The sequence below is a fragment of the Coenobita brevimanus genome, chromosome 18, assembly GCF_032717465.1.
Source record: "Coenobita brevimanus isolate Jiangsu-jjx chromosome 18, ASM3271746v2, whole genome shotgun sequence".
Taxonomy (NCBI): Eukaryota; Metazoa; Arthropoda; class Malacostraca; order Decapoda; family Coenobitidae; genus Coenobita; species Coenobita brevimanus.
Window position 1 is genome coordinate 7822501 of NC_136971.1, and position 10000 is coordinate 7832500.

The 10000-nt window shown below is 39.3% G+C and overlaps 1 protein-coding gene across 2 annotated transcripts in view; it reads left to right on the forward strand.

The window, feature by feature from the left end:
- Nipped-B (Nipped-B cohesin loading factor) overlaps window positions 1-10000 on the forward strand; it is a 224105-nt gene that overhangs the window by 41384 nt on the left and 172721 nt on the right. The gene's annotated exons all lie outside the window — the stretch shown is intronic.

A 10000-nucleotide genomic window follows, 5' to 3' on the forward strand; every position in this document is an offset into this window, starting at 1 on the left:
TATACCCGTTTTGAAGTACCCCATTGCTTGTTACATGCGCCCCTTTTCAAGTACCCTATAGGTTGTTAAATGCCCCCCCCCCCTTTTTTTTTTCTCTCTCAAGTACCCCATCATTTAACCTACCCTGTAACTTCCACTTTTCCCTCTACTACTTAACCTGTCCTGTAATTTGCACTTTTTTTTTTTTTTTTTTTTTTTTTTAAGCCTACCTTGTAACTTGCACTTTATTTTATTTATTTTTTTTTTTAAAGTACCCCGTCACTTAGCGCACCTGTTAACTGCACACATTCACATCCCCGTTACCTGTTCCTGGTAGCAGTAGCACTATCGCTTTCCCTTTTATTTGTACCCATTGCCAGCTTTCTTCTGTACACGAGTCAGTAGCCTCTGTTTGAACACAGTTTTTACCATGACCAATTACTGGAACCAATACCTACCGTATGTACTCATCAGTTAATGAACCATTACCCGGATATCTGTCGCTTCACCCATTATCCACATAACTACGCATCGTGGCCCATTTCCTTTGCTGGTCACCCGTACCAAATCACAGTTAATTCTCGTGCACCATGTAATTTTGTATCATTACCTGATGTAATGACTTTTATGCACCAGTAATTTAACCTCTTCACCCCAAGGAGGTTTTTCTTATAGTTTTGGTTTTTGCTCTCATCACACAATTTTTTCAGTTTATGAGAGACCAAACAGCGAAAGGCAGATGGGAGATTCTTTCCTCATCTTTATTCAGAAATACTAGAATAAAATCGCCATGAGGTAGGGAGAATAATAAAAAAAAAGTCCTCCGGCTGAAAGGTTGAATATTTCCTTATCTTCAGCTAGGAGCCGTATTCTTGTGGGGATAGGAGGCTCCCAGGTAGTGAGACCTGGGCTGTAAAGGAGGAGGAGATTCGCTGGCTCAGACGTACAGAAATGACAGTGATTAGGTGGATGTTCCGTGCGTCTTTGTGTACAAGGCCTGGGAGGGCTATGTTTACGATGGAGTTGACAGGTAGGATGGGACTGGAGTGTAATGGTGTTGTGATGAGGAGAGGTAGAGTGAGATGGTTTGGACATGTGGAGCGGATAGGGGATGATAATTGGATGCAGAAAGTGAGAAGTGCTAACGTTGGGGGTAGGGTTGCGAGAAGTAGACCGAAAAAGACCTGGGACGAGGGCATTGAGTGTGACCTCAGGATAAGGGACTGAATAGGGAAGCTGCCAGAAATCGAGCAGCATGGAGAGCCGCCATTAGATGACCAAGGAAGACGCATGCATGTTGGAGCCTTTAAAAAAGCAAAACGAAACGAAACATTGATATTATTTATTCAAACTCGTATTTACCTATTCGCCACAAGAGGTTCATGTGAGAGCTCCGTAGTACCTCATGCCCCCCCCCGTGTGTGTGTGTGTGTGTGTGTGTGTGTGTGTGTGTGTGTGTGTGTGTGTGTGTGTGTGTGTCAGCGTTAATACTCGGTTCTGTTACTTGCCTGTACCTATACTCATACCGTATGTACCCACCCATCATGAGAGTTTCATCTTTTTCAGTCTCCGTAAAAGTAAAATTCATCCTCTTCAAGAGTTTAGTGAACAAGCTGGCAAGGGAGAGGTGCCAGTGAGCTTCAAGTCCGCGAGAATGTGACACTCACTATTCTTGCTTAATTTCCCTTTCCTCTCTTTTACTGGGGGTCGTATTCATAAAGGGTCTCTGTCAGTTCTCACGGTAAATGAATATCCTTAGCAATTAATATCAGTGGGAGTAATTTTCATTGTATTTTCTGTACAGTATTCACTCGCCTGAATTTTCAAGTGTTTGGTACTTATATTAAGATAAATGCAAAATCAGTGATATTAAATGCGACTTAAATTTCGTGATTACGGTCTCATTATCTGTACCCTGTCGTATACCCTTATCATCCATAATAATGCCACGTAAAATTTTTACCACTGATAAGAAATAGATGTCGGAGTGATCCTTAAAAAAAAAAAAAAAAAAAAAAAAAAAAAGCTCATTCCCTCTATATTATATGCTCCCCAGCTCGTTTTGTCCTAACACCTGTCATTTGCATCCACGTGTGTAAATTTTACCTAATAGACTAGTATGGAGAAGGTTAGGGAGGGTACGTCACCGAGATTAGCCCAACATTTTAGTGACGAATTGTGCTTTTCCGTTTAGTCTTGTTGTCTCCTGAAAATTTTATTGTTGAGCCAGTAATGTTAGGGTAAAACGATGTATGAAACCTCTTCCAGTTCGAAAAGCCTGCCCAAAGTTGAGCAAGTGTGTCGATATAACAGGATTGAAATACGAAATACGTCATCGGTTTAAGGGGATTAATTACTTGCTCGATTTCTTTGGCCTATTTTCTCGTCAGTTAAGGAAGGTTCCTAACACCTTTTCCTATGCGATTTATTTTGCATATTACACCGTACTGTCCTATTCTGTAGTATATGAATCCTTCAAACGTTGCCACACTCTGCACATGCAATGTACAAAAGGATATTAACGAGCCATATCCAAAAATAAATTGCTAAGGAAGAGCTATCAAGGAGCTTCCTTACCCGATGAAAATACGGACGCATACGAGTATCTCTGTCTTACCGGATCATTTGCGCACTCATTATTTTGTACACTTTTTTTAACCTTCATAAACTTACCGTCGTGTATAATCATTATAATTTCATCTTGTTAACCCAATATCAGACCTGCCTCTCTCTCCTCACCCCATGTAAACCCTTCACTTCGTTTTTCTTAATGTTATCGGTATAGGATTTTTTTTTTTTTTTTTCATCCCGGTTATGAGAGCTTTTGAAGGCAGGAGTTTACAAAAATCTCGGTTAATCTGTCATTCTTTTTTCTATGTCCTGACGATTTCATAAATATCTAATGAAAGCATTATGAACCACCTTAATATGATGTTTTCTGTTATCTTAAGTACTGCCAGACGATTTTATGCAGCTTGGGAGGTATCCATTGTACTGCAGTGATAGGAAAAAGTCGTGTTGATTAGGGTTTATCGTTAATATTCTGTACGTTATAAAGGCCTGTCATTGCTAAGATTTTTTTTTTTTTTTCCTCCCCACCGCACATACATTTTGATTTCGTTTTGGGGAGGTCACTTAAGGAGGGGCTGAATGGAGGTTGTCACGTCCAATCTGAAAAATAGCTCGGGGCAGATCGTGTGATGTTTGCAAGGTTAGAATACGCCGTGATATCAGCGCCGTGAATTGTTTGAACGGGAGACAACCACATACCGAGTTATTATTTTAATGAAAGTATCTGAAGGCATGATTTCGGCCGAATCGGTTGTACAGTATCTTCGTAATAAACACTATCTGTTCTTAGTTGTGTAAATGATTTCTGTATATAGTGCGCCATTGCAGTAACACCAATATAAGGGTGTTTTAAGGCGAGGGAAGGTAATCACATGTGGTTACTAAACTGAATAAAATCAAGTATTGCATACAGTGCTCCATTGTAGTAGTTGCGTATGAGTCAGTAGATAGGCAAATCAGCAGGTTAGGGAGTAACACGATGCATAATGTAGGTTTATTTTGTAAACGAGACAGAAGTTTGTTCGCTAAGCATAGTGAAATAATCTGAAGGAAAAATTAAGAGAAAAGCCATCGCAGTGACGTGGTAAGTACGTATGAGACTTGCCAGTCAGCACCTTAGGAAGCAACACAGTGGATAAATTAGAAGTTAAGTTGAAGCGAAAATATAATACATGAATGGAAGTTAATTTGGTGGCAGCAAAAGTATAATAGTTTACGTTTTGTTAGTTAGACTGTTGCTGTGAATGATTCATACTGGCGAATCAGAAGCTCAGGGAACATGATTTAGGGTGAGGCGGAAGTTTAACACATGGGCAAGTTAAAATGTCGCGAGCGGAAAACCACATCTTATGGGCAGCAGTAGGAAGCAAAAGGACACATGCAATGCACAAGGAGTCTTCATTTCACAGTCCTGTGAATTGTTCAGATGGAAGAAATACGCATAAATACTAAAAAAATTGGGTGTAATTCTTCCACACTGCGTACAGATTTCCAGTCATACGAGCTCAGCGCAGACGGTTAGTGATCATGTATTGGTTTTTGAGAGTTGGCAACTGGTTCACTTATGTTAAGGTCGGTATTAGTACATTACACATACGATCAGTGTTACTTGAAAGAGTGTGCATTATATGAGCTCTGCCTTAAAGATTCACACCAAATCCATACTATACTGTAGCTTCATCGCGTGTTTGATATAGATGAGCGGAGTAAGAACTGAATATGTTGCAGACGGTACGTCGGACGTTTAAAAGAGAGAGAGAGAGAACTGTTATACAGCGCAAGTTTCCTGAGGTTTTGATCAGTCACCTCGTTCCAGCTGTCCTTCGCAAATCCACCATTACTCTCTCCTGTGCTCACCTGCCAAACTTTCGCCGTTATTATTGAGTTAATGGAAATTTATCCACGTTTTAATATTGCATCGTCTTTACCGAAAATCATTATGCGGTTGATATGCAAGGAACCTTATAGGTATTGTACTTTGACTAGCGCGGATTTCTGGAGAACGTGCCTCACCCACGGTTGTCAGGGCAAGCCTGAGTTTCTAACGCACTCGACCATGTATTTGTTTACCTCCCATCATGGGCAGCACTTGGCAACTCTCGCCCGCCCGGGTCGTGATGCCATACTCCGCCAGACTACACTCGCCACCCAACCCAAGCGACACTGGGCATCGGGTGGGTGGAAGAAGCCACATGTCTCTAGAACCATTCTCGAGTTTCCCTGAAAGAGATACCACATGTCGCTTGGCAGATTTCTCTGGCTGTGTTTACCGTCCGTTGGCAACATTGAGGAAGATGCCAGAGGCCATCAGCTGCAGGTTGGAAGGTGGGAGGAGCTTGTGGACATACCTGGGATACTAGCAGGCCCCGGATGTAGGCCACACAGCACCTGCATCCATATGTATCAATGATCTTCAATCAGTCTGCAGCATAAATAAGTAGCCATAGTAATTTTCTGTTATATTATTTTCTTCGATATTCCTTTTAAGATAGTGAAATGCATGATGGGTGTTTGAGTGAAAAGAAAACATAAACAAGCATACACAGCTCAGGGAACTTTGCAAATATGGAACCTGGTGCAGATACCAGAGAAACACGAATATACACCACCACTAGTGTTCAGCTCTGTTAATTGGCTGTGTATTAAGCAGTAAGGTAACTAATTAATTGATATATAAACTCTTTAATACGATGGCGTATCATTCTTGCCTCGATTTTTTTTTTTTTTTTTTTTTTTTTTTTTTTTTTTGAGGTAAATGAAGGATGTATGCAGTAGCCCCTCCATTTCGAAGCCTCGGCTTAAATTCTATCGTCTGAAGATGGCAAAATAACATTGTGTGGTCTAGTAGGGGAGGGGTAGTCGATGGTATCGCCAACACTTAGTTTGATTATACAGGATTCATAACTGGGTGCGTGAGGTAATTTGAAAATAATCATTGTGCTGGATTTTTTTTTTTTTTTTTTAATGCCGTATTAAGCCCAAAACAAGGACAGATACTACATACCGCCAGAATTCTTAATTTTCGATTTTTTGCGGGCAATGCATAACGCCCCCGTATGGGTGTTTTTTTTTTTTTTTCGTAATGTACAAAATTTTCTCATTTCTTTAATGTGAGTCCCGTGCCGAATGAGGTCCAAAGCTGACGTCTTGGTTGTTGAAGGTAGTTCTTGTTCTTCCCTCGCACTAGGAAGTAACCTAAGGAAGTCTGTATTCTTTGCTGTAATCAACAATTTCAGTATGACGACGTACTTGTAGTTTGATCGCCATCTCCAAACGTTTTTAATTAGCTTGGGAGGCTTTTTGAATAGGATTGTTTTTCCTTTGTCGGGCGATTTTATAAAATTTGAAAAGGTTTTCAGACGAGAAATTAGATACAGCTTGCATTAACCCTTTCATGTCCTAAGCTGGAAACATTCGTCTAGTATCAGGAAGAATACGACATAAATGACATTCTCGGGTTCCTGTTAAAGACCGACTCAAGGTTTTTGTGGAGTAGTCCCAAAATTAAGTTGTATATCCTTTGTCTTGTAGTTGACGATTTTTTTTTCTTTTCTTTACATTGCAGCAGTTAAGATTAGCCTCTTCAGCCAGAGATAATTTTGTATTCTATATTGCTGCTACAACATATACCCAGCTTATGCAGAGTCCCCTAGTAGTGAACGGGTAAGTGATACTATATCTAAACCCTTCACTTTGAAAAGTCAGGAATGGAATTGCTACCGGTATATGTTTGTAAGCATAGAATACGTCAGAGTTGAAGAATTTAGGTTGCTTTTTCCGTTTACACTTATTTTTCGTAATTCTGCCAAAATCTTAATTTTCTGCGATTATGCAAATGCAAGTATTAACAGCATGATTCGGATAATGGATTACAATGAGGAAGTGTGTTTTAATTTTACATGGGTGAGAGTATTTGCCGTTCATATAGATAGTATTTATTTAGACAGGTATTGTGTATTTATATTTATTTTTTCCTTACCGTATGCTTGATATGTACTTAGACTATTTACTGATGCCAGACTAAACGTAATACTATCCCTGTCGCTATGATAACATTATTTTCTTAACTTTGGTACCTTCACAGCCTTCTCAATTTGATGTCTTAATTTAGTTTACTCATGCCATTTGTGAACGATAATGTTACCATACTCTTAGGAAGTCACGTCTGTTGTATTGAGATTATAAATACATCGTTTCGTAAAGTTCATGATATTTTGTTTCGAAACTGCGTTAGAACTTAATGGGATTTTGCCAGCATTCCATCCATCATCCGTTATTCCATCATCATTTCCCACGAGCACTGAAATAGGAGAAATCCAGAAACAGGAGCAAGAAAGCACAGAGTAGAACTACTTGGTACCAAAAGTGCTCATTGAAATGGGTCATTCATTTATTCATTAATCTTCGAAACTCGGTTCTGCCTTACAAGCCTAACGATTTAGCTACAAGAAAGAACATACTCTTCATAGTACGGTACGTGTATAGGCCATTTATTTGACTGCCATGTTCAGAAAGGGCGTAGCCCTTGTCTTGTGCACTTCTCTACATGCCGGATACAATTTGCATAGGACTGTATGATCTAACTTAAAACCGTTAAGTCAGACAGGTTGAAAAGGTTGGAATCCCGTTTCATTTGTTAGGAAACGTAGGGTGTAAAAGTAATATTGATCGTAACGGTACATCCGCAGTACAGTATATAAGTATTGATGAAAACTCGGTTTACATTAGCCCGTTTATACGTCTATCTGGCGGAACAGAGCCTCTGATTACGTCGCAGCAAATCACTTAAATGTGAGCCAGTGTTAGTCTTCGACCCGCCTCTTTGTGTTCCCATTAGAATAGTCCTTCTGAAGAGAAGAAATAAACCTAGGCCGAGTCCAACTTGGCTCAGAGGTAAGCATCTTATCTCTGACAGGTACCGGTACTCAGTTGCTTAGTTGTTTGTTTTATATCGGGATCATAAACGTAAAAAAAAATTAAAATTTGAGTCGTATGAGATGATTTTAATAATGTTAAGTATACGAGTATGACAATTTTGATGGAGCGGCAACACTATGGGAATGGTCTCGAATGCGGTATGTCAGTAAGACATGGCAGCAGTGTTGCACATATATATTCAGGCTCAGTTCCAACCGAAAGGTTTGTTGTTCGGTCTCTGAATTTGCGTTTAATTCATCAATAACCGCAAGAATTGCGACTCCTCAACCAGCAGTCACCGTTACCCTACTAGGTTTCGTCGGTTACCCCTTGCAAGGTCAGATGACGCGAAAAGGATGGACACAGGATAAACGGAGAACATTTACAACTGTTTACTGCTCTTAGCTTCAGCTACTTTAAGCTTCTACCACTTTTCTTGGCGTTCAGTCTGAGGAGTCTTTTAAACTAAATGAAATCGTGTGGGTGTTGTCAGAATAAAATCCAGTGGACGTTGGAGTGAAGAGATTGGGATAATTTTTCTTTTGTCTATTTCGATAATTTTTCTCTTGCCTCTTTCGAACTAATGTCTTAGGTTGTTTCCCCTTTCATATTTCACCTCAGTATTTCTTAACTATTGTATCCTAATCTGTCATCCTCCCCGTATCCCTCATACTTCATCTTATATTTCACCTTTATCCTTCATCTTGTTTCACCTTATACTTCATCTTTAATCATATACTTCACTTGTATCCACGCAGTATGATGACTTGTTGCTATATACCGTATATTATTTTCCAGATCAGGAGAGGTTCAGAACTAAAGGGTTTAGATACAGCCTTCATTAAACGCATTGCAGAAAGAACATATATGACATCCTTGGGTTGAAAGGAGCAAGCTTTACATTCTTAATCGCAACCTTAATCTTGTCATATTGTACTGAATGCGGATAATTAATATTGCAGCAATAGCATACGGTTTTACACTACAGATATGTGATGTTAACTTTCAACACGAATGTTCTATCTTGTTGCTACCAGACTTTTATTTGGGGACCACAAAATTAGCGAAATGGTTAAATAAGGCTCAATGTAACACTTCTAGGGTAAACGAAGTACCGTACAGTACGGTACTGTAGTATGTTAGCAGGAATAAAAGAAGTGTTTTCTGGCTAAAGGAGTTAAAGTAAGTTAATATGACATCAAGCAAACCGGGTATATATATATATATATATATATATATATATATATATATATATATATATATATATATATATATCAAGCATTTCCTGTGGCACCCCACGGGGTGCATAGGGCCTCGATGAACTCTCTCCACCATTATTTGTCTCTTGCCATCTTCAGGTCCCACCAACACTCCTTTCCTGCTTCTCTTTTCATTGTCCTCGACCAAGTTTCCCTCGGCCTGCCTCTACCTCTTCTTCCTCAAGCAGTCCACTCTGGCACATCCTGTATTAAACTGCCTTCTTTTCTGTGTAATATGTGCCCCAGCCACTTCCAGCGAGGCTGTCTCACATATTCATTATCTGGTTCCACTCTCGTAATATCCCTTACTCTTTCATTAGTAACACTGTCTTGCCACTTTACCCTAAGAATCCTTGTCAGTATTTTATTCTCAAATCCTAATACTGTCTGATCTGTTGCAGTTGTACTGTACTATGACTCTTGCCCATAAATTAAAATTGGTCAAACCATGGACTTGTAAATTTTCACTTTAGTATGTACCGAAAGCATATTATTATTCCAAACAGATTTCAACATTCCAACAGCTCGCCAAGCCTGTCTAATCCTCTCCTCAATTTCGCTGTTTAAGGATCCATTAGATGATTCAATCGCTCCCTGATATTTAAAGTTTTCTACATTCTTCACCACATTATTCCCAATTACAAAATCGATTTGGTTCTCCACGTTCATATTAATTTCAGTCTTTCCACAATTTATTACCAATCCCACTTTTTCTCCTTCCTCCACCAGACAATCATGCACCCTCTGCATCTCGTAAATACTTCCGCAAATCAGTACAATATCATCAGCATAGTCCAAATCCACCAGCTTCTTATTTTCTTTCCAGTTAATTCCTGCACCTGTTCTCCTTGCAACCTTTCTCATAACATAATCCATAACCAAAACAAACAGCAATGGCGAAAGAACTCCTGGCCTAACTTCAAATGGATCACTCAAAGAACCACCCACCATTACCTTACAAAAGTACTTTCATGCAGGCTTCTAATAATATTTATAAACTTTTCTGGTATACCATAGAATCTCATAATTTTCAACATGGCCCCGCGTGAAACACTATCAAACGCCTTTTCAAAATCCACAAAACACATACTAAGTGGCATTTTCATCTCATTAGCTTGTTGCATTAGATGCCTTACAATAAAAATCTGATCATTACAACCTCGACCCTTTCTAAATCCTGCTTGTTCTTCTCTTAAAATTTTATCAATTACTGGCTCTATTCTGTTCAACGGGATTTTGGAAAAGACTTTTGCAACTACAGTTGTCAAAGTTAT